Here is an 11,329-nt window from a genome sequence, read left to right on the forward strand (position 1 = left end):
AACTCTCATAGCGATAAAAAAAGCTCCCTCCTTGGGGCGTTGGTCTAGGGAGGGAGGCGGTTTCTCCCTCTCGTCTCGCTCGCTCTCTCTCTCTCTCTCTCTCTCTCTCTCTCTCTCTCTCTCTCTCCCCCCATTGCTAATCTTCTTTTTACCGTCTCTCCCATGGTTGGCAAAAGATAGCTGCGGAGGTCGAATCGGGAACCGTGGAGGCCATATCTGAAACATGAATTTTCCGTGGTGGCTAGATCTAGGGCCGTGGAGGCAGGACTGGGGCCATGGAGACTGGATTGGGAGCCGTGGAGGCCGGATCTGAAGCCATGGAGGCCATGAAGCTGGATCTAGAGCCGAGGAAAACCATGAAGGTTGCCGGTGACCGTGAAAGGCCGTTGGGTGCTAGACCTGGAGCCATGGAAGGCCAGCTATAGGTGGTGCGAGGCTGTGGATTATCGGATCCAGGGGTCATGGAAAGCCGGGGGCCATATATAGGGTGGAATGGCCGGAGCTGGGCTCGAGAAGGCTGGATTTAATGGTGAATGGGCCGGATCTAGTTAGGGTTGATGGAGAAAATGGATGGGGGAGTTGTTGGAGGCTGTGGAAGGGGCCTATGTAAGGAAAAATGGTGTTCGGATTAAGGGGAAAAGGAGAATGTTGGATATGGAGGCGAGGGAGGTTGTGGATAGCGGCAATGAACCTTGTAGGGTTAAGGTTTAAAGGAGAAGGAAGATGATGGGAGTTTTAGGGTTGTTATGGTTAGGGTTGATTGGGGAAGGAGGTGGGGGAGTATTATAGTATTTAGGGTTACAGTATAGGGTTAAGGCTGGAGTATACTTTTGGATGGGATGATTTTTAAGTTAGTGGAAGTAGGTTTTGGAGAAGATGGTGGAAGAATTTGATATATTTTTAATGGGGAGCCGTCGGTGTTTAGTGGTGGTTCGAGGTAGAGGTCGTCGGAGATCGGATGATGATGTTGGATGGTTGGCTATCGTGCACGATTAAGGACTGACAATAGCTCTAAGCCTTCGAGCGGGATTTTTAAAAATTGAATTTGCCAACGGATTACAGTGGAGAAAGTGTGATGTGGCAGGTCACGATCTTGCCTTGGGGGTCCCACAAATTTGGCACTTTTTGCTGGATTCGATTAAATTGAGGCTATTGGGTAATGTAAGGGGCAATGTGTTTTTCTTTTGGCCAAGGAGAATGCTCATGGGCATTTCATATTATGTATATCTAGTGGGACTACTCGTCCCATTGTAATTTTGCTAGTACGAATATACTTGTCAATTTAAAAAAAAAATATAACTCTCATAAAGCGTCCCAGGTTAGCAAGAGTCTAGTGCAAATTGGAAAACTAGCCTATTTTCTAAAGCTTTAAATTAAGGGGTTGCCTAATGGGAGCAACTTTTCCCTCGTGAAACTACTGGTTTAAGGTTTTATCTGATCTACAAAGAACAAGCCGCTTATTCCATTGATCTAAACAACCCTAAAGTCGGTCAGGGCGCTGATATGAACGTTCTCTACATTCCCTTTAAAGATCCAACTTTGATGTCTATGGTAACCAATCCAGTGAAATCATATGGTGATCGCTCATTTATCCTCGTAATGGGGTTCGACATAGGTACCAGCCCTTGATATTTGATCGAGAACATCTTATCACCTTCTTTTCTATTTTTCTATCTTAGAAAATGAAATGAAACTAACAATAATTCTCCATCTCTCATCATTCATTTGTACAGACTTAGGTTTCAATTAGGGCTGCAACTCGGGTCGGGCGGGTCGGGTTTTGGAGAACCCAACCCTACCCGAGAAATATCTCGGGTCGGGTTTTTTTTCGGAAAACCCACGATTCCCAAACCCGGCCCTACCCATGATAAATCTCGGGTCGGTTCGGGTCGGGTCGGGTTTTTTCACGTTGACGCAAATTTTTAAGGAAAATTCTTGTTTGGCAAGGCAACTCAACTCATAGAAGCAGAAATTACACTCACATTACACTTGAATCAAACAATGATGTAATTACACTCACATCACACTTGAATCAAACAATGCTGTAATCAAACAATGTTGTAATTACAATCAAACAATGCTGAATCAAACACTTGAATCAACTCAACTCATAGAAGCAGAAATTACACTCACATACAGTAACAGTGGGTGCGTGGGTTTTCACTTTTAACTTTAGGATAATTACATTTACACCCCCTCTAGTTTCTGACACATCCACTTCCACCCCTATAGTTTAAAACGTGACAAATACACCCCTGTAGTTTCAATTTGTTTAAGGTTTGCCCCCTCAGCTGAAGGTTCGTCCATAGATTGAAGGGTTAGGATGATCCGATGGAGCTGATTTTTTGGGCACACCATATCTATATCAGGACCCATCAAATGAACGCTTTGGATCATCCAAATAATGTGGGCCCCTACCCGAATCCAAACACTACCAAAACATCATCCAAATAATGTGGGCCCACATTGTTTGGATGATCCAAAGCGTTCATTTGATGGGTCCTGACATAGTTAGGGTGTGCCAAAAAAATCAGCTCCATCGGATCATCCTAACCCTTCAATCTATGGACGAACCTTCAGTTGAGGGGGCCTACCTTAAACAAATTGAAACTACAAGGGTGTATTTGTCACGTTTTAAACTATAGGGGTGGAAGTGGATGTGTCAGAAACTAGAGGGGGTGTAAATGTAATTATCCCTTTAACTTTTAACTAACAATAGAAAAAAATGTACATACTATAACTTATGTAACTCGGGTCGGGTCGGGTCGGGCCCCTTCAAACCCGGCTCGACCCGAGATTCATGCGGGCTTTTGAATGCTGAACCCGGCTCGACCCGAAACCCATGAAACCTGAACCTGACCCAAGCTATTTTCAGGTCGGGTCGATGCGGGTCGGTCGGGTTTTACCCGGCTCGAGTTGCAGCCCTAGTTTCAATGGTGTGCCAGCCTATTAATATATAAAGTCAACAAACCAAGTGACAGTACGCGAGCATAAATGCACTCAAATGTAAACACTTACAGCAACAGAATAAATGTACAGTCGATACAAGGACATTGAATTATTTTTTAAAACAAGGGTATATAACTACGAGTCGGATTCAAATCAAAAATTTTACCCAGGTTCCCATCGTTTCGACCTAAAACAAATCGGGTGAAAATGTTTATAGGGGTAAAAAGTGAATCGGGTAATATTTTACTCTTGAAAACTTACTCTTGTGAGGGCTGTAACTCACTTATAGCCGTATTTGAAAAGAGAATTTATATGATGCCCGACCGTCAAAATAGCAAGGGCCAGGTGGTTTGGCAAACCCCTGGCCCTTGATTTCTGATCCGGTCAAAACACCTTTTTTGAGTGTTTTAACCGGATCAAAAATCAAGGGCAAACCACCTAGCCCTTGTAATTTACCCGGTCGGCCATCATATAAAATCTCATTTGAAAAACTCGGGAAATTGACTCAACTTGAAAGTGGATGAAGTCAACTCAAACTAGCCAAAACTGTCTTGGATAGAGTACTATCAATGTATAGAGATTTTGTTGGTGAGTTGCTTTAAACTCAGGTGAGTTTCAAGTCCACTCGACAAGTTTTAGTACGGGGTGTAAACGGGCCAGATCCAGAATTTTTAGTTTAAACTCAAATTTATGCGATGGAGCTTAGCAAATCCCTTAATCCGATCAAATATCTCATAAAAAAACTCTAAAAATCTCCAAGGGCGAGGTGATCAGCCTTCCAACCATCAAATGACATTTAGGGAATCTCCCTCAACTATAAGATTATATATCCATATCTCTTTCCGATATAAACCTGATTCCCTGGAGAATAACCTTCACTTCTGCTTCATTAGAGTATGCAATTCCTATCGGGCCTAAAAAAGCCACTTGGTGATACTTTCACTGTCTCTAAGAACCCCTCCAATGCTCGAGGGTCCTGGATTCCTAAACTTGAGCCATCAAAATTTAACCAACTATCCAGGGTTCGAGGGGACCATATCAGAGCGACAATTGCTTCCCATCACTACAAGAGCAGATCTCCTTCCAGCATCTTTTTATCTCTCAAGCCGAATAAATAGAGAACTCAGGGAGAGCTTTAGCCCAAGAAACGACAAGGGCGATGATCCTTGAGAAAGAGATGAATGTGCTTTTGGCCACATTTTTAAAGATACAAGCATTTCTCTCTTTCCACAAGAACCAAATGGAAACCATCAACACCATATTCCATAAGGTCTTTCCCTTGCGGGGCCAAGGGGAAAAGCTCCAACTATCCAATAGCTCTGACACGTGTCATGATGGATTAGAATGTTGGAGGCAGACTCACCCGCTCCCATACATAAGAGTACATGACCAACAATATATAAGAAAATGACATCGACGAAGATGATCAACGGTCTGGATCCTGCTCTGAAAAGCTGACCACCCAAATGTTCTAACTCTAACTAGAGAACAAATCTAAAAATAAGGGTTGCTTATGATCTTGTAAGGGTTGCTAGCAAAACCCGGCGTTAAAAAAAAAAAAAAACACGATGCCCTCTATCGTAACCAAACAAAAAAAGAGAGTACATAGCATCACAAATGCAAAATGACATACGTGAAAAGCCTAATCGATTGGTCATTTTCACCCCTTCTTTATTTTCAACAAGGGTCCCATTTTAGAAGTGTTTTCCTAGTCTTATTGTACAAAGAAGGATCAATGTTGGTGGCGTACAAAGATGCCCCAAATTTATGGCCGGCGCTTTTTTTTTTTGTTATATGATGAAGGAAAGGTAAGACTATTTATCACCCTCAACCATCGTGGGTGAGAGTTAGATGTGCAATGAATTTGAGGTGACCCTTCCAAAAGGAAAAGAAAATAAATGTGCCTTTAAAGACTAAACATGAGACTGTGTTAGAGAGAGTACTAACAGTAATAAATAATGATACCAAGGAACTGCTTGTTTTAGGATGCTCAGAACCCTGGCCTGACGTTGCTATAAGCCTGAGGAAGGGTACTTTTTACTCACTGGTCTAAAAATTTGAAATTGCTAAACCTTTTTTTCATGTCTAAATCAGTATTTCAAAAGCGCTGATGCAATAATCTAATTCAATTGCCCAACTACTTAATCTAACCCAATCAAATCAAATCTTAGAAGATTTGATCTTACTCTAATATTGGTCAAATTTTGTTCTCTAATAATGCCTTCATGATGCCAATACTGAAGTATAGATCTAATTAACTAATAGGCAGATTCTTAGTTTCCCAAGAGAAATAAAATCTTAATATTTTGAAGTAAATGAAGGTGTGGCCTGAAATAATACATTGACACTGAAATCCAAACCAAGTACACTTGCATTTATGTTCCTGTTAGACCAGTCTCTCTCCTCTCCTACGCCAAAAGAGGAGAGCCCTTGATGAAATGGCTCTCCCATTGCCTGCACATCACCAAAGTGCATTTAACATTCCTTTACTTTTACATTTTAGAGTGACGTGTGCAGCCTATGGGGAGAATAAAAACCACTAATGCTAGCCAGTAATGGGCCCAGAAGATTTTGGGTCCAACATCTTTATCATAACCATATGAGGGGACATTTGGATTGGGACATTGGATTCATGCCAAAAAGAAGACAAAATTTCATTGGATCCATGCCAAAAAGATTTTTTTAAAAAAAATGGGCAAAATATACATTAATCAACCACTTAAAAAGTTTCTTGAACCTAAAAATACAGTGGTGCAATACCCTCCAAAAATACAATATGAAGTAATGAAGTTTTAGCTGTTGATGTCTACATGCATTGATTTTTCACATGGGATCTTTGTTTAGCATGGCGACAGCACCCATTGGCATGTTATGGAATCACCCTTATCCTTTCTAGACTCCTAATAAAAACCCATCTCCCACCTTCCTCCTCCCTCTAAAATACAAAATCCAATTTTAAAGAGATGGACTTTACATTGATTCTCACCTCCTCGGCCTACTACCTGAAGAAATGGCCTGAAGTTTGGGTAGCTTCCATTTTTCTCCTATGTTTGACATGGCGCCTAAGACACAAGAATAGGGTTAGCAACGGGGAGGGTCGGGGCCGGATGTTGGGGTCCCCTACCCCTTCCCCTCTGCGGGGAATTTCCCCCCTCCCCCTCCCCTCTGCGGGGATAGTGGGGAACCCCCTCCCCGCGGGGAATATCTAATCCCCATCCCCTTCCCCTCCCCACTGCGGTTTGGATCATCCTATGGCATAGCCCATACATTACTTTTTGAAAAATAATGGACTAGACGAGCGTACACCATATAAAATCTCACCACTCATCAGAGATTCAAAGGATTTAATGTTGCCTTTTAGTAATGGCTCGATGGAGAGATTTTATGGATTTCTAGTAATATACTAATATAATGAGGGCCAATGCCCAATAGGTTATGGGTAAAAGAAAATATAAAATGCTATTTCAGGGACAAAACTGTACTAATGGTAATTATGAAAATTTTGGCGGAATCTCGTAGATATGTTTCGATCCAAGGGCTTTCTAGTAGTTTTCCCAAAAAAAAACACTTAAAAAAAATACAAAAAAATGGCATTAATGCGGGGCGGGGCGGGTCCAACTCCATCCCCTTCCCCTCCCCAAGTGGGGCAGGGCGGGGCGGATCCCAAACGTTGGCAGTTGGGATTTCTGTTATAGGACACACTAACTCTTGCTTGAGTCTAGTGAAGGATGCAATCCGGTGTGGAAGCTGCACACCTTCACACTGAGTAAACCAATAGATGCTCGCCACATCGGAAATACTTCTCTTCAATCACCTTGAGACTTGCTTAAATGACTTTGGATAATGTGGCACAATTGAAGAGGTCTTATCAATAAAATTTCCATTTATCCGAGATCTAAGCATGGTTAACAATCCATTCTATAATTCTTCTCATTACCCCTTGAGGGAAAATGATCCCACAAACAAAGGAATTGTATAGTAAGAACTCACATAAACGACTTGATGGTAGAAGCCTTCAACGAGAAAGGCGGCACCCTAGTTCTAAAAGGCCCCATGTTCACCGGCTTAGAGATCGTTATCACATGTGATCCCTGCAACACTGAACACATTACTAAGACCAATTTCGTGAATTACCCCAAAGGGACGAGTTTCAATGAGATCTTCGACGTGGTAGGCGACGGGGACGGAATCTTTATTGTCGATTCGGATAAATGGCGGTTACAGAGAAAAATGGCGCATGTTTGGTTCGGGTCAAAGGAGTTTCGGAGCTTCTACACAAAAATGAGCGAGGAAGTGACACAAATGGGACTAGTTAGCCCATGTGGCTAGACAAAAATGTAACATAGATTTTCAAGATGTGTTAACGAGGTTCTCATTTGATACTACTGTTGCTTCCATCTTTGGAAGAAATCCAAAGTATCTTTCATTAGGTTTTCCGAAGAACGAATTCTCCGACTCCATCGATGAGGCGAATAACGCCATACTATTTCGGTTTATAATATCTAGCACATGGTGGAAGTTGATGAGGTTTTTGAACATAGGGAAGGGGAAGAATTTGGCTAAGGCATGGTGAACCGCGGATCAGGTCATAGATGGGTACATTTCACTTAAGCATGGAGGAGATCAAGGGAATGATTTGCTTTCAACATACATGAATCTTTCAGAAGAAGAAGAAGAAGAAGAAGCAAGGTGTCTATTCTCCAAAGGCGACAAATTCCTTCGTGACACGATGTTAACTATGCTCACAGTGGGGCGAGACACGACGAGCTTAGGTCTCACTTGGTTCTTCTTGTTGATTTCGAAGAAACCCCGCGTGGAATAAAAAATCTTGGATGAGCTAAGGGATCTTTTTTCTGCGAAGAAGAGTGTGTGCCAAGTGGCCATGGGTATTTTCTTCAGAGGAGCTAAACGGACTAGTCTATCTGCATGCTGCATTGTGTGAAGCTCTAAGGCTACATCCCCCAGTTCCTAATGACTTCAAAAGTGTTGTTAAGGAGGATGTGATTCCGGACGGGACGATCATACGGCCGGGAATGAGAGTTGTTTATTCAATCTATGCGGTCGGGCGGATGAAGTGGGTGTGGGGAGAGGATTGCTTAGAATTCAAGCCGGAGAGATAGATCGGCGATGATCGGAAACTGAGGCACGAATCGGCCGCGAAGTATCCCGTGTTCAACGTTGGGCCGCGGACTTGCTTGGGGAAGGACATGGCCCTTACTATGATGAAAGTAGCAGCTGCTACTATTCTCTTCAACTTCGATGTTCAAGTGGTGGAGGGGCACCCTGTCATATGGAAACCTTCTACTATACTTACTATGAACTATGGGCTGATGGTTAGGATTAAAGAAAGGGTGGATTATTGATGATAAATCTATATTAATATGTGTTGCATTAGTTTAGATAGCTGTATTTCTAAATGCTTGTTCTTCTTAATCCAATGTTTTATTTTACATTTGATGCTTAAATAAACATTTTATTGATAAGAGAAAGGGGATGTTGTCAGAACCCTTAGAAGAATGGGCTTCAGCACCTTGGCGAAAAAAGGTAGAATCCTACGGCAGGTAATAGTGTTTCCATAAGGATCGCCAGCATTGATTTGTCTAAGTTAATTTTGTAGATGGTTTCTAATTATGGGTTTTTGGCTAGCTAAAGATAACTCCCATCAAGAGTCCCAATTTAATACGTAATAGCGTGCCAGCCTTTAACTTGGGACAACCCTGGCCCAGGGTCATTCTTGGTGGATGATGGACCATCAAGAGTCCGAGGTAATTCTCCATATGTCATCATTCATTTGTACAGACTTGGGTTTCAATGGTGTGCCAGCCTATTAATACATAGTCAACTAACTCAACTGATAGCACCCAAGCATTCAATATAATCACATATAGTATCCGAATAAATGTGTCGATACAAGAACATTGAAATACTCATTAAAACAAGGGTAACTACGAGCCGGATTCAAATTGTGGTAAGAAGTAAATCAGGTAATAAGTTTTTCTGCAGAAAGATGAAGTTTAACTAATAAAAGGGTTTGGGAACCCTAATACGTTATCTCTCATCCTCTAGTTTTAGAGGTGGGAAAGAGTTGTCTTGTGTTGGGTTTGTGAGGTAAATCTGTATTTCCTCCAAAATTATTGTTTATTTTTTTAAATAACGTCTTCGAAAATTATTGGCATTCTTCCATTCTTTCCATAAATCTCAAGTCTTGGGTAAAACTTGAGAAAAAAGACATTATATCCCTCAATGGTAATGGTGAATTTCTCTCAAAGTTGTCCTGCCATTTACCCCTTCACATTTGTGAAACAACCAGTTACTCCAAAAGCTTAAGCTGTTGGAGAAGGCTTTATTTATTATTTTATACTATAACAACATTTGAGTGTTTTCCACCTTAAATCTGCTGTTCTTTGATTGACTCAACTTGAAAGTAGATGTAGTCAACTCAAACTAGTGAAAACTGTCTCAAATAGAGACTCGAGAACATTTTATTATCAATGTAAAGAGATTTTGTTGACGAGTTGAGTTAACTCAGGTGAGTTTACGAGTTTTAGTACTATGCGCACATGCCCTGAGCATAAAAATCCTAAATGGGTCCGGGGAAATTTTACTTTTGATTTATCTTCACATTGGGCGTAAAATAGGTGTAAAACAATTTTTATGCACATTTTTAAGTGGGAAAATTGGGCATAAAATTTGTTTTACGCCCATTTTGGGTCGAAAGAAGCAGGAAACCAAACATGTTAATGGGATCAAAACGGCCACATCCAGAATTTAACTTGCAATCGGACCCAATTCGGACTGTGGCTTCCATTTTTTATTATTTTTTGCCAACCCATGTTTGAGTCCGGCCCCTTGACACCCCTACACTTGAACTCAAGCACATCCTAACACGCATTTTCTGACTTATTTGTACAGAAATTGCATCCAAAATGGAAATAGGTTACACTACCAAATCAACCTTCGAGAGCTTTAAACTGCCGGAATAAAGAGGAAATGGAGTTGATTTTTACAACCCCTTAATCTGATAGAAGCACCCCTCTATATTTTCCATTGATTGTTGGCATCACAATCCACCAACAAGCTGTACCAACAAGTAGTGTAGTTGATTGTTATCTGTAGGCCGTGGTTGAAACACATTAAAGAGCAGCAGAGCATTCCCTTTATTTTTTCTCATGTATGGTATCCAAGAGCTTCTTTGATTTGCATATCATTTTATTTACAAGGGATTTGCTAGGGACCAATGTTGGTGGCATACAAAGATGCCCTAAATTATGATGAAAGGTAAGACTATTTATCACCCTCAACCATTTTGGGTGAGAGTTAGATGTGCATTGAATTTGAAGTGAAGGTTCGAAAAAGTAAATGAAAATAAATGCCTTCAATGACTAAACATGGGATAGGGTTAGAGATAGTACTAACAGTAATAAATCCAAAGTTAAATATGCTCGGGCGAGAGTAGTACTAGGATGACTGACCTCAAGGTAAGTCCTCGTGTGGACCCTCGCCTCTTTTTAACTTTTAAAAAAAATTCTCGGAAGAACCCATGTCAAGATAACAAGTCTCATGGACAATCACACACACACACAAAACTGTTTATGCGCTGCCCCTTTAAAAATCATGTGGGCCCACATGATTTGGATGATCCAAAGCATTCATTTGAAAGTTCCTTATATAGATAGCACAAAAAATCAAGATCATCCTAACCTTTCCATTTGTGGAGATTAAAATGGATGGGCATAAACCTCCACAAATCTGTCCAAGATAACTTCAAAATACAGTAACAACTTAAGATAATTTCAAGATAGTTTTAGGTTGTTCTATGTTTGATCTTATCACAGATTCCAAGTAACTATTGCTTACAGCTCTTGTAAATCCAATCTCAGAGGATACATCTATAAAGTTGAATACAATGAGGGACTGAAAAAGACCATTTAGCCAACTTCACCAAAATTGTTCAAGTAGTGGATGGGCACTAAAGTGTCGCATAAACCATCTAGACCCATCCTATGAAGAATAGGTTGATTGTCATACTTCCAAAAGGGTAGAAAAGTGTAGCGGGTAGATACTTAGGTGGTTTTTATTTCAATTGTAACCAACTCTGATGTTGTTAATTACCAATTGCCGTACATGTGGCATTGTAGTTTGAAGGTCTAAACGACCCATATGGTGGACTCAGCTATATCTACCTATCGGGCAATCTGAATCATCCAATGAACAGACTATTGGCAGATTAATGTGGACCCATTGAAGGCCACCGAGGGAATGATTAGGATTTATATACCTTAGTAACATGGTCAGTGCAGATTGTGCATATCATCTAGTCATCTGAACCATACTGCTAAGCATATGGCAGCTATTCAAATTAGGCTCATTTTTATGTTTC

General features: G+C 41.0%; 1 pseudogene; it reads left to right on the top strand.

The window, feature by feature from the left end:
* The first annotated feature begins 6,940 nt into the window (after window positions 1–6,940).
* On the top strand, window positions 6,941–8,312 carry LOC143848969 (cytochrome P450 86B1 pseudogene; annotated as a pseudogene).
* The last annotated feature ends 3,017 nt before the right edge of the window (window positions 8,313–11,329 follow it).

The sequence above is a fragment of the Tasmannia lanceolata genome, unplaced genomic scaffold (genome assembly GCF_043159265.1).
Source record: "Tasmannia lanceolata isolate RefF3 unplaced genomic scaffold, GAP_Taslan_0.1 ptg000016l, whole genome shotgun sequence".
In the NCBI taxonomy this organism is placed as follows: Eukaryota; Viridiplantae; Streptophyta; class Magnoliopsida; order Canellales; family Winteraceae; genus Tasmannia; species Tasmannia lanceolata.